The sequence below is a fragment of the Suricata suricatta genome, chromosome 13 (genome assembly GCF_006229205.1).
Source record: "Suricata suricatta isolate VVHF042 chromosome 13, meerkat_22Aug2017_6uvM2_HiC, whole genome shotgun sequence".
Lineage (NCBI taxonomy): Eukaryota > Metazoa > Chordata > Mammalia > Carnivora > Herpestidae > Suricata > Suricata suricatta.
This window is the reverse complement of record NC_043712.1, coordinates 68721121-68729536: the sequence shown is the minus strand read 5'-3', so window position 1 is coordinate 68729536 and position 8416 is coordinate 68721121. Positions and strand designations below refer to the sequence as shown.

The window sequence follows — 8416 nt, the reverse complement described above, 5'->3', positions numbered from 1 at the left end:
TGTGGTGTGGTGTGTTTTATGTTTGTGAAATAGTAGGAACAACTTTTCTCTCTTGACACAGTAATTATGCAAGCAATTGAAGTTACATATTTTGCTGTAATTGTGTAATATTTCTTTATATGCACAAGGGAAAAAAAGTCATAGTTACTGGTGCCACTCATTTTGTATAATACTTTCTCAACAAATCACACGAAGAGTCCAGTAAGATACGAAAATAAGTACTAGTATCCCCACTTGACATCTGTAATAGTTGAGGCCCATGCAGGGAGTTGGCCACGGTTGCTTAGTACATTAAGTGTTAGGACGGAAGCATGAAATCAGGACTTTTGTTTCTCAACTCAAATCTCTTTCTGTTACACACTTCTTTCTCCTTCTAAAGCATTGGATTATTTTGAGTTCTGCTTTTTTTAGGTGTCGTGATCACTGTAATTTGGTTATTTTACTTGCCAAATGTGAGTTGTGGCTTTTAATTTGGAGCCACAGAAGTGACAATAACAACACCTCACTTTGATACTATCTGTTGGATGTGAGATAATGTGCTTGGCATTTTACAAACATTTTCTCAAATATTCTTAATAATCCTATATGGTAGGTAAGCAATAACCTAATTTTGTAAATCAGAAAACTAATGTTTTCTTTATAGAATGATGTTTTTTTCCCCCACAAATACCAACAGTTGTATTTATTAGGCAGTACAGTTCAAAGGAAAGAAGAAATGGAAAAATGTATTCCTAATTTTAAAATTCACACTATAGACAAATACTTATGGAAACCAAACTCTTCAAATAGCTTTCTTATTTGAAAGTTTTCAGACACATATTAGTTTCTAAAGTCTGAAAAATTTTTGGATAATGAAGTATAATAATCCCCCCTTCTCCACAGTAGATATGTCTGAGACCCCCAGTGGATCCCTGAAACCACAGATAGTACTGAACCCAATGTATACTATGTTATTTCCTATATATACATACCTATGATAAAGTGTAAAACTTTAAGTTTTATTTTATTTTTTAAAAAAATACTGATTTTTTTAAGAGAGAGAGAAAGAGAGACAGAGAGTCAGCTGAATGGGACAGAGAGAGAGGGAGACACAGCATCCAAAGCAGGCTCCAGGCTCCACACTGATAGCACAGAACCAATGTGAACCCACGAACTGGAAGATCATGACCTGAGACAAGGTTGGCCACTTAACAGATTGAACCACCCTAGTGCCCCCGCCCTTTTTTTTTTATTTTGGAGAGAGAGAATGAGAGCAGTGAGTAGGGAAGGTGGACAGAGAGAGAGAGAGAGAGAGAGAGAGAGAGAGAGAGAGAGAGAATTATAACCTGGCTCTGAGTTCAGCTTGTAGCCTGACTTGTGCTGGATCCCAAGATTGTGGGCTCATGACTTGAGCTGAAATCACGAGCCAGACCCTCAACTGGCAGAGCCACCCAGGAGACTCTTAATTTTTTATTTTAATTCTAGAAAGTTAACATACAGTTAATACAGTTAGTTTCAACTGTACAATATAGTGATTCCACAATTCTGTACATCACCTGGTGCTCATCATGACAAGTACACCCTTTAATCTCCATTATCTATTTAACCCATCCCCCACCCACCTCTCCTCTGCTAACCATCAGTTTGTTCTCTTAGAGCTAAGAGTCTGTTTTCTTGATTTCTCTCTTTCTCTTATTTTTCTCCCTTTGTTTCATTTATGAAATTCCACATATGTGTAAAATCAATGGTATTAGTTTTCTCTATTTCACCCAGCATTATACTTGTTAGCTCTATCTATATTGTTGCAAATGGCAAGATTTCATTCTTTTTATGGCTGAGTAATATTACATTATATATCTTCTTTTTCTATTCATCTATTGATGGATACTGGGCCACTTTCATATCCTGGCTGTTATTAATAATGCTGCTATAAACATAAGGGTGTATATATCCCTTTGAATTAATGTTCTTAGAGTCTTTGTGTAAATACTCAGTAGTGAAATTACTGGTAGCTCTATCATAAGATAGCTCTATCTTTAACTTTTTGAGGAACTTCCATACTGTTTCCTAGAGTGGCTGCACTAGTTTGTATTCCCACCAACAGGGCAAGAGCGTTCCTTTTTCTACACATCCTCACCAACACCTGTTATTTCTTGTTTTCTTGAGTCTAGCCATTCTGACAGGTATGAGGTGATACTGCATTGAAGTTTGATTTGCATTTCCTTGATGTTAAGTGATGATGAGCATCCTTTCATGTGTAGGTTGGATGGCTGTATGTCTTCTTTGGAGAGTTGTCTGTTCATGTCTTCAGTCCATTTTTAATTGGATTATTCATTTTTTAGGTGTTGAGTTTTATAAGCTCTTTATATAAATTGGATACTAGCCCTTCACTGGATATGTCATTTGCAAGTATCTTTTCCCATTCTTTAGGTTGCATTTTAGTTTTTAGGACTGCTTCCTTCACTGTACAGAAGCTTTTTATTTTGAAGTAGCCCCAATAGTTTATTTTTGCTTTTGTTTTCCTTGCCTCAGGGGACCTATCTAGAAAATAGTTGCTATGGCCAATATCAGAGAAGTTACTGCCTATGTTCTCTTCTAGGATTTTTCTTTTTTTATGGTTTCAGGTCTCACATCTAGGTCTTTAATCCATTCTGAATTTATTTTTGTGTGTGGTGAGAGAAAGTGGTCCAGTTTCAAATTTTTACATGTTGCTGTCCAGTTTTCCTAACAAAATTTGTTGAAGAGACTGTCTTTTTCCATTGGATATTCTGTCCTGCTTTGTCAAACATTATTTGACCATCTAATTGTGGGTTTATTTCTGGGTTTTCTTTTCTGTTCCATTTATCTATGCATCTGTTTCTGTGCCAGCAACATACTGTTTTAATTATGACAGGTTTGTAATATAATTTGTTGCTTTCTTTTTTCAAGATTGCTTTGGCTATACAGGGTTTTCAGTGGTTCCATACAAATTTTGAGATTATTATTGTACTTCTGTGAAAAATATTGTTGGTATTTTAACTGGGATTGCATTAAATGTTTCAATTGCTTTGGGTAATATAGACATTTTAACAGTATTTGTTCTTCCATTCCATGAGCATGGAATGTCTTTCCATTTCTTTGTGTGGTCTTCAATTTTTTTCATCAGAGTTTTGTAATTTTTAGAACACAGATCTTTCATCTCTTTGGTTAGATTTATTCCTAGGTATCACATGATTTTTGATGCAATTGTTTTTAAGGTTTTTTTTTTTATGAGAGAGAGAGAAAAAGTGCACACACATGTGAATTGGGGAGGCTGAGAGGGAGAGAGAAGCTTAAGTAGACTCCATACCCAGTGAAAGTCCAACATGGGCTTGATCTCAGAACCATGAGATCATGACTTGAGCTGAAATCAAGAGTTGAATACTTAACCAATTGAGCCACCCAGGCACCGCTAATTTTGGTGCAATTGTAAACAGTTGTTTTCTTAATTTCTGTTTGTGCTAATTTATTATTGGTGTGTGAAAATGCAGCAAATTTATGTACATTAGTTTTTTGTCCTGCATCATTACTGAAGTTTAGTTTTTTCCTGTATGTACATACCTATGTAAAGTTTAATTTTATAAAGTATGCATAGTAAGAAATTAATAATAGCAAACAGTAAAATACAACAATTTTAATTTGCTATAGTACAAATTACATAAATGTCTCTCTTTCAAGACATTTTATTGTACTCTACTCATTCTTTTTCTTGTGGATGATGTGAGATGATAAAATGCATGTGTGGTGAGATCAAGTGAGGTGAATGATACAGGCATCGTGATGTAGTGTTGGGCTACTACTGGCTTTCTGATGATTGGTCAGAAGGAGGATAATTTACTTCCTGACTGAGGTTCATCCTGGGTAACTAAAACCTCAGAAAGTAAAATCATGCTTATGTGGGGTGGGGGGGTGGAATTCTTTATTGTTTGTGACCATTTGTAGTGAAGGACAGGTTATGTCTGTTCTACATATGTTTTATCCTAGTGTTATTCTTCTGGGGATTTTCTCTCTGGCACCCCATTCACCCATCAGTGGGATGGAAACATGATCCAGTTTAAATAATTATTTCATTCACTAACCCTTAATAACAATTCCTTTAAGAATAGTAGAACTATGTAATAAAGAATTTGGCCTAAGGTCAAAGAGAAGTTTGGCCTTTGTCTCCACTCCTAAGAGGTAACCTCTAAACTCTTGGAATTTCTTGTTATGAGTGTCTTTGTTAGTCATGGTGGGCTACTTGGAAGAATGTGGATTGGAGGCTGAGTTAAACCGTGTAGCCAATTATTCAGTCAATCATGCCTCTATATTAAACCCCAAATAAAAATTCCAGACATGGAAACTTGGGTGAGCTGCTTTAGCTGGCAGTGTTCTCAGAGTATTGTCATACTTTGTTGCTGGGAGGGTTAATGTGTCCCTGAGGATGAAGAAAACTTTGCATCACAAACAACGCATCCAGACTTTCCCCCTAGGCATCTTTTCCTTTGGCTGGCTCTAATATGTACCTTTTGCTCTAATAAAACTATAATGATATGTCTAATATTTTCCTGAGTCCTGTGGGTTGTTCTAGAGAATTATTGAAACTGACGGTGGACATGGAAACCCGTGGGAACCCCTTGGACCTTGTCTGTTCCTGGGGATTCGCCTTTCCCACCAGCGCTCAGCCAGGTATCAAGCTGCAGAATTTCAGGCTGTGCTCCCTTATTTATAGTGGCTTAATGGAATTAAAACCCGCTCCTTTTTCCTTTCTCCCTTTTTTTGTTCAGGCCCTTGCAGTCCCTTTCTCCTTTCTCCCTTTCTTGGTTCAGGCCACTCTTTTTTTTAGCTCCATCTGCTTTTGTGGAGAGGGCTGTTACTGTACTCTCACCCCTGTCTTTGTCCTCTCTCTGCAAGCAGAAACAGCTCCCTCTCCTCCATGGCTTCTCTCTCTCCCAGTTCACCTCTCTGCACTGTGTATCTTCCAAGTTCTATGGTTCAAGTTGGGCAGATTGTTGTGTTAACCCTCAAATCAGTTTTCTAGGTGGGCGAGATGGTTCAGTGTTGATCTAGCTGCATTTCAGGGATGAGAGAGGCAAAATAAAGTTCCATCCTGCTCCACCATCTGGGCCAAGAGGGAGTTTCTTAATGGGATTTCCATGTGCTAAAGAAGACTCACAGATTACTGGAGGCCTAACTATTGTCAAGCTAAGGTTATTCCCCCCACCCCCACTTTAGCAAAGGATTAACATTACGTTAGTAGGGAGTTCCTGGACTATGGGCTATTGATAAGATTTCTGTTTTCATGTAGTATTACTAAGATATTGTTAAACTGATGGAGACTCTATCATTTTAACCATTTGTTTTCTTTCTTTCCTTTGTTCTTGGGCAGCCAGGAGTGCCTGAGGAATATCACACATATCCCACCTGGAGGTGAGGGGGTTGTATTAGCTTGTGCTTGGCCCTCAGCTTGTCTTATGGTCTCTCATCAATTAGAAGACAATACATTTATAGCCTCTGAATATTGAATACATTTACAGTTTCTGTTATGTGTGTGTTCTTAAATTTTCTTTTTAATGTTTATTTATTTTTGAGAGAGAGATGGACAGAATGCAAGTGGGGAGGAGCAGAGAGAGAGGGAGACACAGAATCCGAAGCAGGCTCCAGGTTCAGAGCTGTCAGCCCAGAGCTCAATGTGAGGCTTGAATTCACAAACTGCAAGATCATGACCTGAGCTGAAGTTGGATGCTTAACCCATCTGAGCCACCCCCGTGTCCCCCGTTATGTGCACGTTGTAAAGGGTCAAAACTAAAACCCCCAAAGCTGACACCTTGCAGCTTCATGCACATAGAATAAGGGCCATGGAATTTCAAAGAAAACATATTCTTTATTAAATATTTTAATATTAAAGTTCTTGAAGGTAAAGAAAAAATGATAGATGAGCCAGAACTGAAATAATTTGAACGCATAACAGTTATTTTGACATAAACTTCTGCAGAGCTAGGCAGAATAGAAATAAAACAAAAAACAACTGATACCACTTTAAGGTCTACCGTCTGCCAATTACTTTCATACACATCATCACACCAAATTTTTTTAAAGGTATTATGACACTTTTAATATGACTACTACTGAGCTAATTTTAAACTTTCTTATCTAAAGATAAGAATTCTTATTAAGATTACAAAAATTTAACATTGTTTAAGGTATGATTCAGGCGAACTGTCATGTTTCCGAACTAAAATAAGTGGATAAGGATGGAACCTAACAAGTACCAAACATTCAATTCCATACTTAGGAAAATTACAGATGGTTCAGCCTTCGCTTAATTTTTAGGATCATGAAATCCTTTATGCAAAACCATCTTAACAGACTATTTTTCTGAGACAACTTTTTCTTTATCAATTTTTTCTATTGCAAATGACCCCTACCCCAGTAGGAGAAAACATACTAACAGAACATTTAACAACCACACTGCTCATATATTGAGGAGACAGATATTTAAAGCAATGCATATTGATTTACTTTGCATCTGAAAATTACTTCTACTACTGATAGTATCATGCAACCTCTTCCCAAATGAGCACACACTATCCATATTTTGTGCATAATTTCACAAATTTGCAGCCCTCCTGAAGCCTATTCATGAACTCCATTTTCAAAAGTGGTAACAATTTCCAGATTGACTCATTCCTCATGCACATCCTAGAAATGCCACTTTCTCACAATCTTCAACTTAATTTATAAGCCAGTCAGTGTTACCAATTAAAAACTACCTAGAATACTACTGAGCACAAAACATATCTGGCTTGAAAACATTTTATTAAACATTTTTGGATGTTGCTTCCTACCTTTAAAGAATAAAAAAGGCACTCAATACAAATGAATCTATACTCAAGTCTTTTTCCTTTTGTGTAAAGAAATAGAAAAGAAGTGTACATTACTTAAAAGCAAAGTAGTTCATTGCCAAAACTCTAAATATCTCAGGAGCACAACAAATTCCAAACACACAGAGAGCACATTGTTACTTCTGTATTCTTGGGAGCGGCGACCCATTAACCTGTCTATGGCTTGGGGTCTGGTTGCATCCTGGTTCCTTGAGCTTCTTCTACTTCAGAGAGCTTTTCATCATTTTCCAGCGTTTGGTGAAGTTCGTGGATGGTACTAAGCAGAACGTGAAACTGTTTCCTTCTCAATTCCAGCTTATCTTCAACACTTTCTTTAATATGTGAAAGATGCTCTAGTTCTTTTCCCAGAGATTCTAGTTCCTTTAATGTCTCATGTCTGTCGGGATGATGCTGGATCACTTTTGCCAAAGCATCATATTCTTGGAGATTTTTTCGTATTCGCTTTGCTTGAAGAATTTGCTTTTTGCACTCAGCAATTTTTTCATGTGCTCCAGCAATGCTACATTCTATTTCTTTGTAAATTTTTTCATAATTTTCCATTTCTCTGAGATTCCTATCATATACCAGCAAAGTCTTCCCCATTGAAAATTCACATTGGGACAGTGTGCTTAGCATATGTTGGTACTGGCTGTATCCTTCTTCCTGGGACCCAGAGTTGCACCATTTAATGAAACTTTTCACGAGCAGATTGATTCTCCGATCATCTCCAGCGCCATCTCCATCAATTAGGAGACGCTTCCGTAAGACTTCCTCGTCAGTCATGGCTCCCATGGCGAGCGCGGTGGCCGCGGCGCAAGCTGAAGCGGCGGTTGGCGGCCGCAGAGGTCAAACTCCCACAATGCAGCGGGGTAAACAGCCAGGGAGGAGGAGGCGGCGGCCTCTGACGCCTGAGCCACGCCGCTCCGACGCCTGAGCCGCGCTGCGCCGTTGCCGCCGCCGCCACGGGACCCACACGCCAAATTCTTGCAGCAATCCTTTGAGACTGCTATTCTCCCCTCCCCAACCTCCACCCACTTTTACATTGTGGAGATAGGCTCAGCAAGGAAAAGTAATTTGTTCAAGATCATATAGCTATTTAGTATCAGAGGCAGGATTGGAGTCCAGATTATGCTCTTTGTACAGCCTCCCTGTTTCTTTATAAGGTATGACTAGAAGCTACAGGGCTCTGTAATGCCAGCTAGGGTTGGAACAGCTCAGCTGAAACTATCATACACTGGGCTTCAGAATGATTTAGGAGTCGCTTCGTGTGCCGGAGGTTTGTTACATTGCAGACCCTGAGCTTTAGCCTTTTCGGTATTATTTAATTTACAAACAAGCCTGGCCCTCTTCCTTGGGAATAGCAAACACAAGGGAAGAATTGGATTCGGTATGTTTGCTTCCACATAACCTAACCGAACACGGATGCTTATTCTGATGCACCGCTCCCTTCTCATTTTCCTAAAAAGATTCACGAACCCTCTGCCAACATGGTAAGTGTTAGGGGAAATGTGCTTCTGAATTGTCATTCTAGGACTTGCCTTTTGCAGCTGAAACTTCAC

The 8416-nt window shown here is 38.5% G+C and overlaps 1 pseudogene; it reads right to left on the bottom strand.

Annotated features, from left to right (window-relative positions):
- Nucleotides 1–6773: 6773 nt before the first annotated feature.
- LOC115276526 lies at nucleotides 6774–7654 on the bottom strand (annotated as a pseudogene).
- Nucleotides 7655–8416: the final 762 nt, after the last annotated feature.